Below are 12,399 nucleotides of genomic sequence, written 5' to 3'. Positions count from 1 at the left end.
AAAGTCATGCTAGAGCCCACTGCCCCTGACCCCTCACTGTTCAATTCATTATTGTGAAATATGAATCTTATTGAACATTCTATTGGGTGCCATTCAAAGCCATATTCTCCCTATGAAGGACAATTTCTTGGCCGCTTCCCTCTCCATGTGTGATTTAATGATGATTATGATATCTAGCTGTGATTATATTCCTCTTTTGCAAGGAGGAAAGTAGGAAGAGCTATTTAAGAAGAACTGGAGCTTATTTTTGTATTTGTATCTACGTGACAGCTCAGAGATTTTTGGTTTTGGCCACAACAGTCCATTCATTTGTTCAGTTAGGCAAACTGTAAAAAAAAATGGGGGATGTTATAGGCTGAACAATTTATTATTTTTATATTGAATTGCAGTTTAAACATGTGCAATTTTCAAATCACAAAAATACCCTAACTTATTCAAAGTTTTAAGTATGGCACTTTAACCTGATAACACAGAGCTTGTGAACTGTGCCAGACTGCTAGTGATAACCACCCCTTATGCGGAAATGCTTTGTACGTAATCATGACTGGGGCAAGACATTGCCCACACATGCTTTGCCCTGATCATGACTTGATTGTTTAGTCCTGTTAAAACTAACGTCTCACCAGTGATACATTCAGAAGCTTTCTCTTTCTCCTCTTTAACTCATTTAAATCTGCTGCCAGGCTAATTATGACGCATAATTAAGCTTTCTGTGTTCTGCAATGTTATCTATCACTATGTTGAAGAAGCACAGTGCTACATTTTATTGCTGGTTATTTTCCAACATGATCAGATCGATTTGTTTCATCAGAGTAAAAATAAAAGGCATGTTAAGTGTCAAATATATAACTATTCATGTCTTTGCTTGATCAGCATAGATAGATAGATAGATAGATAGATAGATAGATAGATAGATAGATACTTTATTGATCCCGAAGGAAATTTAGCATTGCAGTTTATCAGAAGTTTGTGCTGTTTGCGTGCCAAATAAATGTAAAAACAGCATCAACAAATCATGTTATTAATGGAGAAAAGTAGATTAAACTGCAGTAATGTATTTATGTTAAAGGGTTAACATGAACACCCCATACATCTGAAGTAACTTGTTGTATAACTCTAAACTATGCATGAAATTTTAATATCAACAGCCTTCTTAAATAATATCATGAAACAACATTCATGTAAAAGAGGCATAAAGGAGGGGAGGTAGTTTTACATGGGAAATGGCACCCCCTTGCATTCCTGCTCAAAATGAGCCCAGGTTATAACAAATATGCATGCCTAGAAGAGATGCTATAAGTGTGCTGAGATGCTATTAAAAAGCTTCGCTGCAACTAAAACGAGGACAGGGAAAACAAATTAAGCACAGCAATGCCATTTGAAAAAGATTTGGTAAAGTAAATCAGTTTTGGGAATCTTATAAGCAGATAAAAGTGTATAATATTCTTACCACAGGCTTATGTAAGCTTGGTCTAAGCCCCCACATGGCTCTGCACGCTTTCTCAAATTTCTCATGCCATTTGCGCAAAGGAAGCTGTTTTTTTTGTTTGTTTTTTACAACAATTTCTTTTTTTTCGTTTGTTCGCGGCTATTTTTCACCTCTTCTCTGGCTAGATGAAGGGCTGTGCTTTGTGGCCTGGTTGCTGTGTGGCTGGTCTCCCTCAGCATTAAAGCTAGGCTCACAGATGGAGACCCATCTCTGGCAGAGAATAAAGAATGGAACAACCATTCTGTCTCTCTTGCTCTCTCTCTTATCCTTTTCCCTCTTGCTTTTTTGTGTCTTTCTTGAAGACCCCCTCTTGCTCTGTGTCTTTTTCTCCCTTTTTCTTTCTTTCTCTGTTCTCTCCCCCTTTGGTTCCTTTCTTTATCCTCCCCAGACTCCATTTCCCATTTTTCCTTTCACTCTACTGCTAAGCTTTACCTAGGTTTTTTCACCCCCCTTATAGCTGTACCCTTCACAAGAGCTGCATGTGAGCTCAGATAAAACGACCCTGTTAGGACCATAAACCCAGCTGGGCTGACAGATTATGTATAGATGATAGATCTCATTCTTACCCTTTTAGTGCTGCACTATGTGTTTCAGCGTTCCAAGAGCAGTTGTGATCTGCTTAGAGGTTTCAGGTGTTGGTAACAGGGGTGAGTCTGGGTCCACAGTCTGGCCTGCCAGACCCATCGCTGTGTGGGTCACTGGGTTCAGCCTACAAAAAGGCCTTTTTAATACCTGTGGGAACAGCTGTGGGTCAGACAGTCAAGGGTTAGTGAGATTCTTAGAAAGGGGTGGAGAGAGAAAGAGTGGAAAGGAGGAAAGGAGAGCAAGAGATTGGTGCATTGAATCCCCCCCTGGGGTCCAAGAACTTTCGTGGCCCATGTTGGAGACAGCTGTGGCCAAGTCGTCTGACAGTCATCACTTAAATGGGACAAACTTCGGCAGAAAGGGGTTGTTTGGTTCTGTATCTAAAAAGCTACATATAAGGACTACACAATAAATTTTTTTAAAACATTTTTTTCGTTTAGGTCTGTGAAGAATACATTAAATCACCTCTAACATGCAGCACTAAATTGAAGTAGATTGGCTGAAACGTAGCATTAGAAATCCAACAAGTGTGTTCCTTTACCATTTGGCTAAAAGGCAACTTACAAAACACACCCATTCACAGCTCAAAAACTACTCTGTCCTGACCATCCAACCTGTAAACATGCTTAAAACATCCTCACTCTCAGTATTGTGTGCAAAATGGTAACATGCATGAAGCAGTAATACTGTAGCTATTGATGGAACAAATCTGCATCATCATAAGGAACCTTTTTAAGGAATTAAATACATATATTTGTTTTGCAGCCCTATTTAGAAAAGAAAAATAAACATATTTGTTTGTGTTTGAAGCCTGACTGTTTTTTGATGAAGCACCTCTTAGAACTCACTTTTGGCTGGCTACAAGTTCTCCACGAGGGGGCAACATTAGCAGTCAAATAGCTTTTGATGCTTTGTAAGAGCAGTGCTTTGCCTTAGTGACAGTGTTTGTCTTTGTACATCCTTACAGGTCACAAAAAATGTGATTGCATTTCTGATGCAAGTAGCTATTGGTATCTCATTATTTTTATTAGTGATTAGAGAATGATGCTTTTATAATTTTGTGAGTTTTTTGCTATTTGCTTAAATGAAAAAAATCATAGGCACGGTATTGTATTAATAATTTTCTGCTACTCATATCGTCATTGGATATCCAACACTACGTTGTATGTCCTCATGCAGCCTTACCATGTACTGTTTTTTAGGATGTCATGTAGGATAAGTGAGCAAAAACAGACCAAAACCAAAGTTTATCAAGTAATAAATATCTGTGCACAGAAATGTGGCAGTACAGATAGCCAGTCAGTTGAAAGTTGGTAGTGCTAAGTAAAAGCAACATGGTAGCTTTTATATTTAAGCTTTATTTTGCACTTCAAACAATGAAAATAAAGTGTAAGTTTAGAAGCATTAACAATTAAAAATACTGATTTGTAAACATTAGCAGTGTACGCTTATAATGCAAGTGTTCAACAATTGTCTACAGTACTGTGCGAAAGTTTTAGGCATCTAAGCTAATTTTTAAACAATTTACCTCAGCAGTGAGTTTATCACAATATACATTAGAATAAAGTCGTATTAATAATTCAAATAAACATAAAAACAATAAAAAGTAACAAGAATTTCTTGGGTCCATATTTTTCCTTGACACGTTCACAGCCGCCACAGAGACTTGTTAATATCATCAATTACATCATGAGCACAATTTACTGAAGCACTGATTGGTCAAAGCAGGAGCTGCTTTTTAACTACATATAACACTGGACTTTCTCGAGGAGAGGTTTGAAAATAGTTAAACAAGCACACGAACATCCATAAAATCACTTTATATATATATATATATATATATATATATATATATATATATATATATATATATATATATAAAATCATTATTATTAATTAATATTTTATACATTTTGTTTATTCAAATATTAACACTTTTCTCAGCAAATAAACACATTCTACACAAATAAAAATGCGTCTTGGATGCCGAAGACTTTCGCACAGTACTGTATGTCTGGCGAAACACATGGCGGGCCACAACAAACATCCAAAATATAAAGTTACATGAAACAGATTACAAGCTAAGGGCTATAAAACACTACAGATTATTGACAAAAAGTCCTTTGTCTGCCAAATGAGCACAAGACTGATCTAAAAACATGATGTGGACCACAGCTCTGGTCTAGTGGAGAGATTTTGCAAGTGTGGGCTTGTATCCTTCTAAGATGTGCCAGCTATGAAAGCTTGAAGCTGGGTTTGGATTCCACCAGTGGAATTCTGGCCGCCTCACTGACCACCAATCAGCTTCCCCTTATCTCACTCCTTCCTGACACCAGTGTCACCCATTTCTAGTGCCGAAAGTCCGCCTGACCTTGTTGGCACACTGTAATTATTTAAGGATTTACTTCTCACATGAGATTTGCGTGTTGAATTTTATCAAGTCTAGCTGAGTTCATTTCAGCCATAATACAGTGCACCCATCTGGAACCTGCTTGTAAATAAAAACTTTGCTTTTAACTGTGAACGATAATAAAGTAATCAAAGCGACAGCTTCGGTCAGTGATTTCCTCCCTAAGCACAGAACACCCGCTAATCCAACACACAGGGACCAGTTTTGAGTCACCCCATTGGCAGGCATTATATAATTTGAAAAGGGTATTTGTCACTTCTGCAAAGGAACGTGGCAGGAAAAGTTAAATGTATCAAACTTGACCTCTCCCCACTAGAGGACATCAACATGCAAGCAGCCATTAATACTCATTAATAATCAAACTACAGCCATTCTGCAGTGCCCTTTTCACTTTGGTGAAAGGGCATTACTCAAGTTACTTAGATCTTCTTTTCATCAAGCCATAGAAATATAGGTCTATACATTTTAAAGTTTTGGCACAAGCCAAACAAATTATATACGTCTACGAATTTCGAGGGTTTGAAGGCTATAGCTGTTCTTTTCTGATTTAACGCCAATATCATGTCATGTCATATGACAGATTATGTCATATAGTATTCTCACATTCAGTACACTGTCCATACTAAAGTTATAATCCAAATAGTGAAGAAACGTCCAGGGAAAAATACACAACCTTTTATTGACCAGATTTTTGAATTGCATGATTCAGAACTGATCAAGGAAAAGGAGCAGCAGAGAACTAACAAATCCAGCAAAACAATGACAGTAATGTTTTTGTTATGTTAGCCTTTACTTTCATCATGTTTGCTTTATTAAATTTGTTAAAAGTCTTGATATGTTAATATAAATCTTTGCACAGAGCAGTGATGCACAGGCTTGTTCTACTTTGGTGATTGTGGAAAAAAATGAAGGGAAAAAATTGGATGACATTTTTATAATGGGCACAGCATTTTACAGTTATAGCAGAATTATAAAAATAACATATTGGTCCCCAAACTCCTGTCAGCAAATCATATGTTGAAACAAAATACTGTGACAAATACTGAGAAGTTGTTTTTTCACAGAATGTTCTGTAAGACATATTACACATCCGTCTTCATGAGCTGGCTTCACGTCAGTTGGGTTAGACACGTTGTGAATTCATCTCCGTCCCAGCCCTCCATGCTGCAGCGCTGTTATTCTGGCCCAAAAGCCATGTTTGATTGCTTTCCTCTCCATTATTAAGCACTAGTGTCACACAGCTGTCATCCCAGGTAACTAGACTTCTAAATAACAGAACACTTTTTCTGACCACAGATGCCGCTCTGAGCAAACATCATGAGTTCGCTCTATATTTTGGTTCATTCTATGCTGTTTACTAGATAATAAACTTGGTTAATGATCAGTTATGAAAGCAGCAGCATAATTAAATGAAAAGATTTGCCCATCAGAGCAGTACGCCAAATGTTGTTTATGAAACTCTAGGAATAGGTGACTCAGTTGTGAGGTTATGACTAATAGCAACTTCATTATGACTAAACAGAGCTTCATGACTTCACTCGGTCTACTCTGTTTATGTTTTTATGTTGTGAAAAGCTGGTCGTGAGCGATATCGTTGACTTGATAGTGGGTTTGAGTTTGCTTCACAGTTCTATAACTCTCTCCCCTTCTCTCTCTCTCTCTTTCCGTTTGATGTGCTCTTAAAGGAAATCTAAAGAGTCCTGATGATCTGCTTGTGTTACTCTCTAGCTGAATCATTGGCAGGCTTCTGAAAAGCTTAGCAAACCAGGCTAATCTTATAGTAACCCCATTAGAGAGACATCGTAAAAGACTGTGCCAATCATTTCTGCACCACTGTGGCGGCACTTTACAAGTGCTTGTGTTTGAAGGAGTGCGTTCTGTAAACTCTTGATGTGATTACATTTTAGATGCTGCATTGCTACAGAAAAACCCGACAGGTTTCGGTGCCAGCGAAGAATCTGTGGCATCTTGCTGTCAATTAGCGCATGACACCTCTTTCGCATCGATCCCTTAAGAATTTAGGTCAGTGGTGACACATTTACACAACAAAGCATCTATTTAAAGCATTTTTTTATCTTTTTGATCATCTTGAGAGAGGGTCCTTATGTGCTTCAAAGCCTAATGCATGTTGCAATGTCTTTTAAGTCAACATCAGAGACTCTCCTTAAAACATTTTCAGGAGTAAAGCATTTAACTAGGAGCTGACCCCTTCTTTGTGTAGTGAGCTGTACTGGTCTTTGGCATTCGTTTTGAGTGATACTCGTCCCTGGTGCTTCACTCGCTTCTGCAGACAGCAAATAAACAGCCTGCCTCGCGTTACTGTTGCAGCTTGATTCAGATTTATATCAAGGTAATTACCCTGCTCTTCTTTCCGTGATCGAGCAGAATTTGTACGGGATGTCCCCTCCCCAGCCCTTTTCTTTTTTCGGACGCCCAGTGGACATCACAAGCTGTCAGAAACACCGTGGCTGGCCAGGGCTTCCTCCCAGACAGGAAATTGCAGACAGGGTCACGGTAACAGTGGCAACTGGCCTGCCAGTCACTGCCCAGCAGGAGATAGCAGTGAGAGCCAGCAAGATATGAAACACACTGCCAAGAGAGAAAACAAAAGACAGGGAAGAGCTGTTTGGCCCAAGGTGAGAGAGAAATGATTTGTCAACATCGTTCCCTCCAGTTCTTTTCCCTTTCTGTCACAAAGAGCACAAGGGCACTGTAGTACACAAACATCTCTAAAGAATCAGCACCTTTCTGCTTTATTGCTGTTTTTCCACTCATTCCTGACACATCTGATGTGATATACACTTGAATCACACTTCACAGGTTTGAAAATAGAATGTATCTAATATTCTAATCCTGTGAAAATTGTCAGGCACAGGGTATTAGGTGAAAAAAAAGATGTTCATCATGTGCAGGAAGATGAATGGAAGTATAGATGATTCTAAAATAACTATGAAATCTGCATAGCATCAACAGTAAAGTTGTTGACTAAAATTTTCAAATTTCGTAATGACAAAAAATGATGGTAAATAATTTAATAACTTTTTATTCCTCCCAAATATTAAAAAAACCTGTAAAAAAGCTTTTTGTATCTAGTATATAATACAAGGTGATTTAAAAAGATTCACCTGATTTCAAAAGCGACCTTGGGTTTGTGAAAGGCGCTATATAAATGCAACATTATTATTATTATAAAATGACTTATTTCACTTGTACATTATTACAGAACAATGTAATAAACTGTAAATGGTGAGCATAAAGTTTATTATGTAATTTTACAAGTGCTCAACATGAACTTCTTCCAGCTGTTCGGACAACATCAACATCATCATCATCGTCGTTAACCGCTTAATCCAGATAGGGTTGCGGTCCACTTAGAAAATCAACAAAATATGTCATTTGACCAGGGGTTAGGGTTAGGGGTTAGGGGTTAGGGTTATTGCATATGACTATAATTATGGACAGAGTAACGTTAGCCGCCATTAACAGTGACTGCTGATCTATTGAAAACGAAACTTATCAGACTCTACTGTCACAACAGTACAGTTAAAAACGAAGACCCTGATACATTTACTGCCTGCTCTTCATCATATAACAGTAACATTGACTAGGTTACTGCAGTCATGGATCAAGAATTAAATGTGCAGCCTGGCAAATTTTGTACGTCTTTTCACAGTCTTCGTCCCCTGCACTTTTCAAAACATTACACCAATGTCTTAAAAAGAAAAAAAAAAAGGGGGGGGGGGGGGGCAGTCATGGGCTGGAGGTTAGGGATCTGGCCCTGTGACCAGAAGGTTGCTGGTTCGATCCCCAGGGCTGACTGTCCATGACTGAGGTGTCCTTGAGCAAGACACCTAACCCCCAACTGCTCCCCGGGCTGCCCACCGCTCCGGGCAAGTGTGCTCATGGCCCCCTAGTGTGTGTGTTCACTAGTGTGTATGTGGTGTTTCACTTCACGGATGGGTTAAATGCGGAGGTGGAATTTCCCCGGTTGTGGGATCAAAAAAGTATCACTTATCACTTATCAATGTGTGCAGCTGCAAATAAGAAGCCAACTGCAGCCTTATGCTGATGATGAGATTGATGTGATTATGTGATTCATTTATTGATTTGTATGTTTTACTGTTGTAGTAAATTAAACATTTTTGCATAATATTACTGAGGGAGTGGATCTGTTCACTATTAACAATAATGTGCCAAAAAACTACTGTTGTATGTCATAGAAGAACCACTTCTAAACTTTTCATTTTGGTGGTGCTTCAAAAAAAACTCAGTTGAGACCACTTAATTAGAAAGCTTCTTCAATGACATTGATCCAAAAAAACCTCTGTGGCACCTTTATATTAAGATTAAGTGTGTAGATGTAACTGAAATGAAAGTGTAAAGTGACTTAGTGACAATAGCATTGTGAGATTAGTGTCTTTGCCTTCAGAATGAGAGAGCTGAGTTCATTTGCAGCCCCATGCAGAACACGGTTCCCCGGTGGTCTCAGTTTCACAGAATCATACTGCACTGTGTAGCGCAGGTGTGGAAGCAGGCGCTACCCGCTCCACCTCCCCAGCGCTGCATTGAATTCTGGGTCAAAAGCCTGACAGGCTCTCCTCCCCTGGGGAGGCGTCCGGTCCTTTTATTCCTCAGTGAATCAGTGCCACATCTCAGCCCTCGCTGCGCAAATAAAAAGCCATTAGTTCCCTTTTGATCCAGGAAATTGAATGGATCATAATGGGGATTTGCAGTGAAAAGCTGAGCGTTTTTTCCAGCAGAATGAAAAGATGAGAGGTAACAAAAAAAGGCAAAAAACTTTTTCCTATTCGAGTTTTGGCAGCGGTGAGGTCGCAGGAGGCGGATGAGGAGGGCGGTATGTGATGCACTTAGGTTTAATAGCAGGTGGAAAAGGGGGGATATTCAGATAAAGGAAAGCCACTCGGTTAAATGGAACAGCGTGACAGATTTTAGATGCAGGTAGAGCAGCTTTGTGACCAGAAAGCACAGGCAGTAATGATGTTTGTGGCACGCTGCTTTGAGGCTGCAGTGCACACCTGGGTCACACTTAAAACTACCAATCTGCCTCCACTGTGAGGCCAGTGGAAGTAGCTCTGGGTAAGCTCACTGTGATTGGTCATTAAAGACCTGTCACACAGTGGTGGTTCCTGAAAACAAGTTTAGATTTGGTTCAGGGAAACACTGGTTAAGGCACATGTTGCAAAGAATAACAAGACAAAAAGGGATACAGTGTGATTGATGTGAAACACCACTCTTACATAACACCCCTGCTTCTTTTTGCCTGTTTTCATCTCCACAACCTCGCTGAAATATTATTACTCTGATTTAATTCATTTTTCCGTTATCAGTAAAAAAGAGTTTTTGACCCTAGAGACCCAGAGTCCAAAACGTTTTTGAACATTCCTGATTCAAATTGAGTTAATTACAATATATAGTCAATGTATTTTAGCTTGGAAAACACCAAGCTGAGCTGTACTCCAAGCCCCTAAGACTAGAACCGAGTACCCCTGCAGTAAAACTGTTTGACTGCAATAGTAGTAGCATTGATTGTACAACCCCAATTCCAATGAAGTTGGGACGTTGTGTAAAACATAAATAAAAACAGAACACGATGATTTGCAAATCCTTTTCAACCTATATTCAATTAAATACCCTACAAAAAAAAGATATTTAATGTTCAAACGGATGAACTTTTTTTTTTTTTTTTTAATATATTCACTCATTTTCAGACTCAGATTCCTTTATTGATCCCAGGGGGAAATTGCAGTTTTACAGTTGCAGCCATTTATGTAAAAATAAACACTTTACTAATAATTTAAGACAATATAGAGAATTTACAGTATGTACACCAGATTTAAGTACTTAAGAATATAGTAAGGTGGCGGTGATTGTAATAGTAATGTGAAACATCAGGTATAGAGCAGTTACAATTATTTAAATTATTTAAATTAAGTTAGTGGCCCTCTGAGTTATTGCACACACAATTGTTATTATTGCACATATGAACAGTTTCGTATTGAGTTTTGTGAATCACACACTGAGGGAGGAGTTATAGAGTTTGATGGCCACAGGTAAGAATGACTTCCTGTGGCGCTCTGTGGTGCATTTTGGTACGATGAGTCTTGAGCTGAATGAGCTCTTGTGTCTCATCACTGTGTCGTAGAGTGGGTGGGAGCCATTGTTCATAATGGCCCGGAGTTTAGACAGCGTCCTCCTCTCCGACACTGCGTTCAGCGAGTCCAGCTCCACACCCACAACATTGCAGGCTTTGCGGATCAGTTTGTTGAGTCTGTTGGCATCTGCCACCCTCAGCCTGCTTCCCCAGCATGCAACAGCATAGAGGATAGTCCCCAGCATGCAACAGCATAGAGGATAGTTCCCCAGCATGCAACAGCATAGAGGATATTTTCCATTTGATGCCTGCAACACGTTCCAAAGAAGTTGGGACAGGGGCATGTTTACCACTGTGTTACATCACCTTTCCTTTTAACAACACTCAATAAGTGTATGGGAACTGAGGACACTAATTGTTGAAGCTTTGTAGGTGAAATTCTTTCCCATTCTTGCTTGATGTACAACTTCAGTTGCTCAACATTCCGGGGTCTCCGTTGTCGTATTTTGCACTTCATAAAGTGCCGGCAGGCAGGCCAGTCTAGTACCCACACTCTTTTACTACGAAGCCACGCTGTTGTAACACGTGCAGAAGGTGTCTTGGCATTGTCTTGCTGAAATAAGCAGGACGTCCCTGAAAAAGACGTTGCTTGGATGGCAGCATATGTTGCTCCAAAAAATGTATGTACCTTTCAGCATTAATGGTGCCTTCACAGATGTGCAAGTTACTCATGCCATGGGCACTAACAGCCCCCCACACCATCAGAGATGCTGGCTTTTGAACTTTGCGCTGATAACAATCCGGACAGTCCTTTTCCTCTTTGGCCCAGAGGACACAACGTCCATGATTTCCAAAAACAATTTGAAATGTGGACTCGTCAGACCAGAGGACACTTGAGGGATCAAAGGTCACGGGCATTCAATGTTGGTTTTCTGCCTTGCCGCTTACTTGCAGAGATTTCTCCAGATTCTCTGAATCTTTTGATGATATTGTGGACCGTAGATGATGAAATCCCTAAACTCCTTGCAATTGCACGTTGAGAAACATTGTTTTTAAACTGTTGGACTATTTGCTCATGCAGTTGTTCACAAAGTGGTGAACCTCGCCCCAGCCTTGCTTGTGAATGACTGAGCCTTTCAGGGATGCTCCGTTTATACCCAATCATGACACTCACCTGTTTCCAATGAACCTGTTCACCTGGGGAAAGTTCCAAACAGGTGTTTTTTGAGCATTCCTCAACTTTCCCAGACTTTTGTTGTCCCTGTCCCAACTTCTTTGGAACGTGTTGAAGGCATCAAATTCAAAATGAGTGAATATTTTCAAAATTTTCAACAATAAAGTTTATCCGTTTGAACATTAAATATCTTGTCTTTGTAGTGTATTCAGTTGAATATAGTTTGTAAAGGATTTGCAAATCATCGTATTCTGTTTTTATTTATGTTTTACACAATGTCCCAACTTCATTGGAATTGGGGTTGTACCCTGTGTTTGTACACTTATCTGTTTCATATCATTTTGGACCTTCAAATATGTCCTGTTTTGGACTGCAAACATGCTTTTGTGAAATCCTACTGGTGTGGGTTCATACCAGGTACCTCTCTTTCAATGATGCTCATAAAAGTTACGTGAGTGCTGTTAGCTCCCACTTGTAGAGAGTATTTAAATTGGTAAACGTGAGTGAGGGAAGGACTTACTTAGTTAAAAGCCAAGTCCAAGAAATACATGTAAATGATGAAATTCTACATAGACAAGATACATTGACATTATAGTAACAATCATAACAAAACTTTGGAAGAAGTGGCA

General features: G+C 39.3%; 1 protein-coding gene across 1 annotated transcript in view; it reads left to right on the top strand.

Moving 5' to 3' along the window:
- The window catches only part of fam20ca (FAM20C golgi associated secretory pathway kinase a), a 63,232-nt gene that overhangs the window by 37,490 nt on the left and 13,343 nt on the right, over positions 1-12,399 (top strand). The window lies entirely within an intron of this gene.

Source organism: Pygocentrus nattereri, chromosome 14 (assembly GCF_015220715.1).
Source record: "Pygocentrus nattereri isolate fPygNat1 chromosome 14, fPygNat1.pri, whole genome shotgun sequence".
NCBI classification, from domain to species: Eukaryota; Metazoa; Chordata; class Actinopteri; order Characiformes; family Serrasalmidae; genus Pygocentrus; species Pygocentrus nattereri.
Note: the sequence above shows the minus strand (reverse complement) of the source record. Positions and strands in the feature narration are given on the sequence as shown.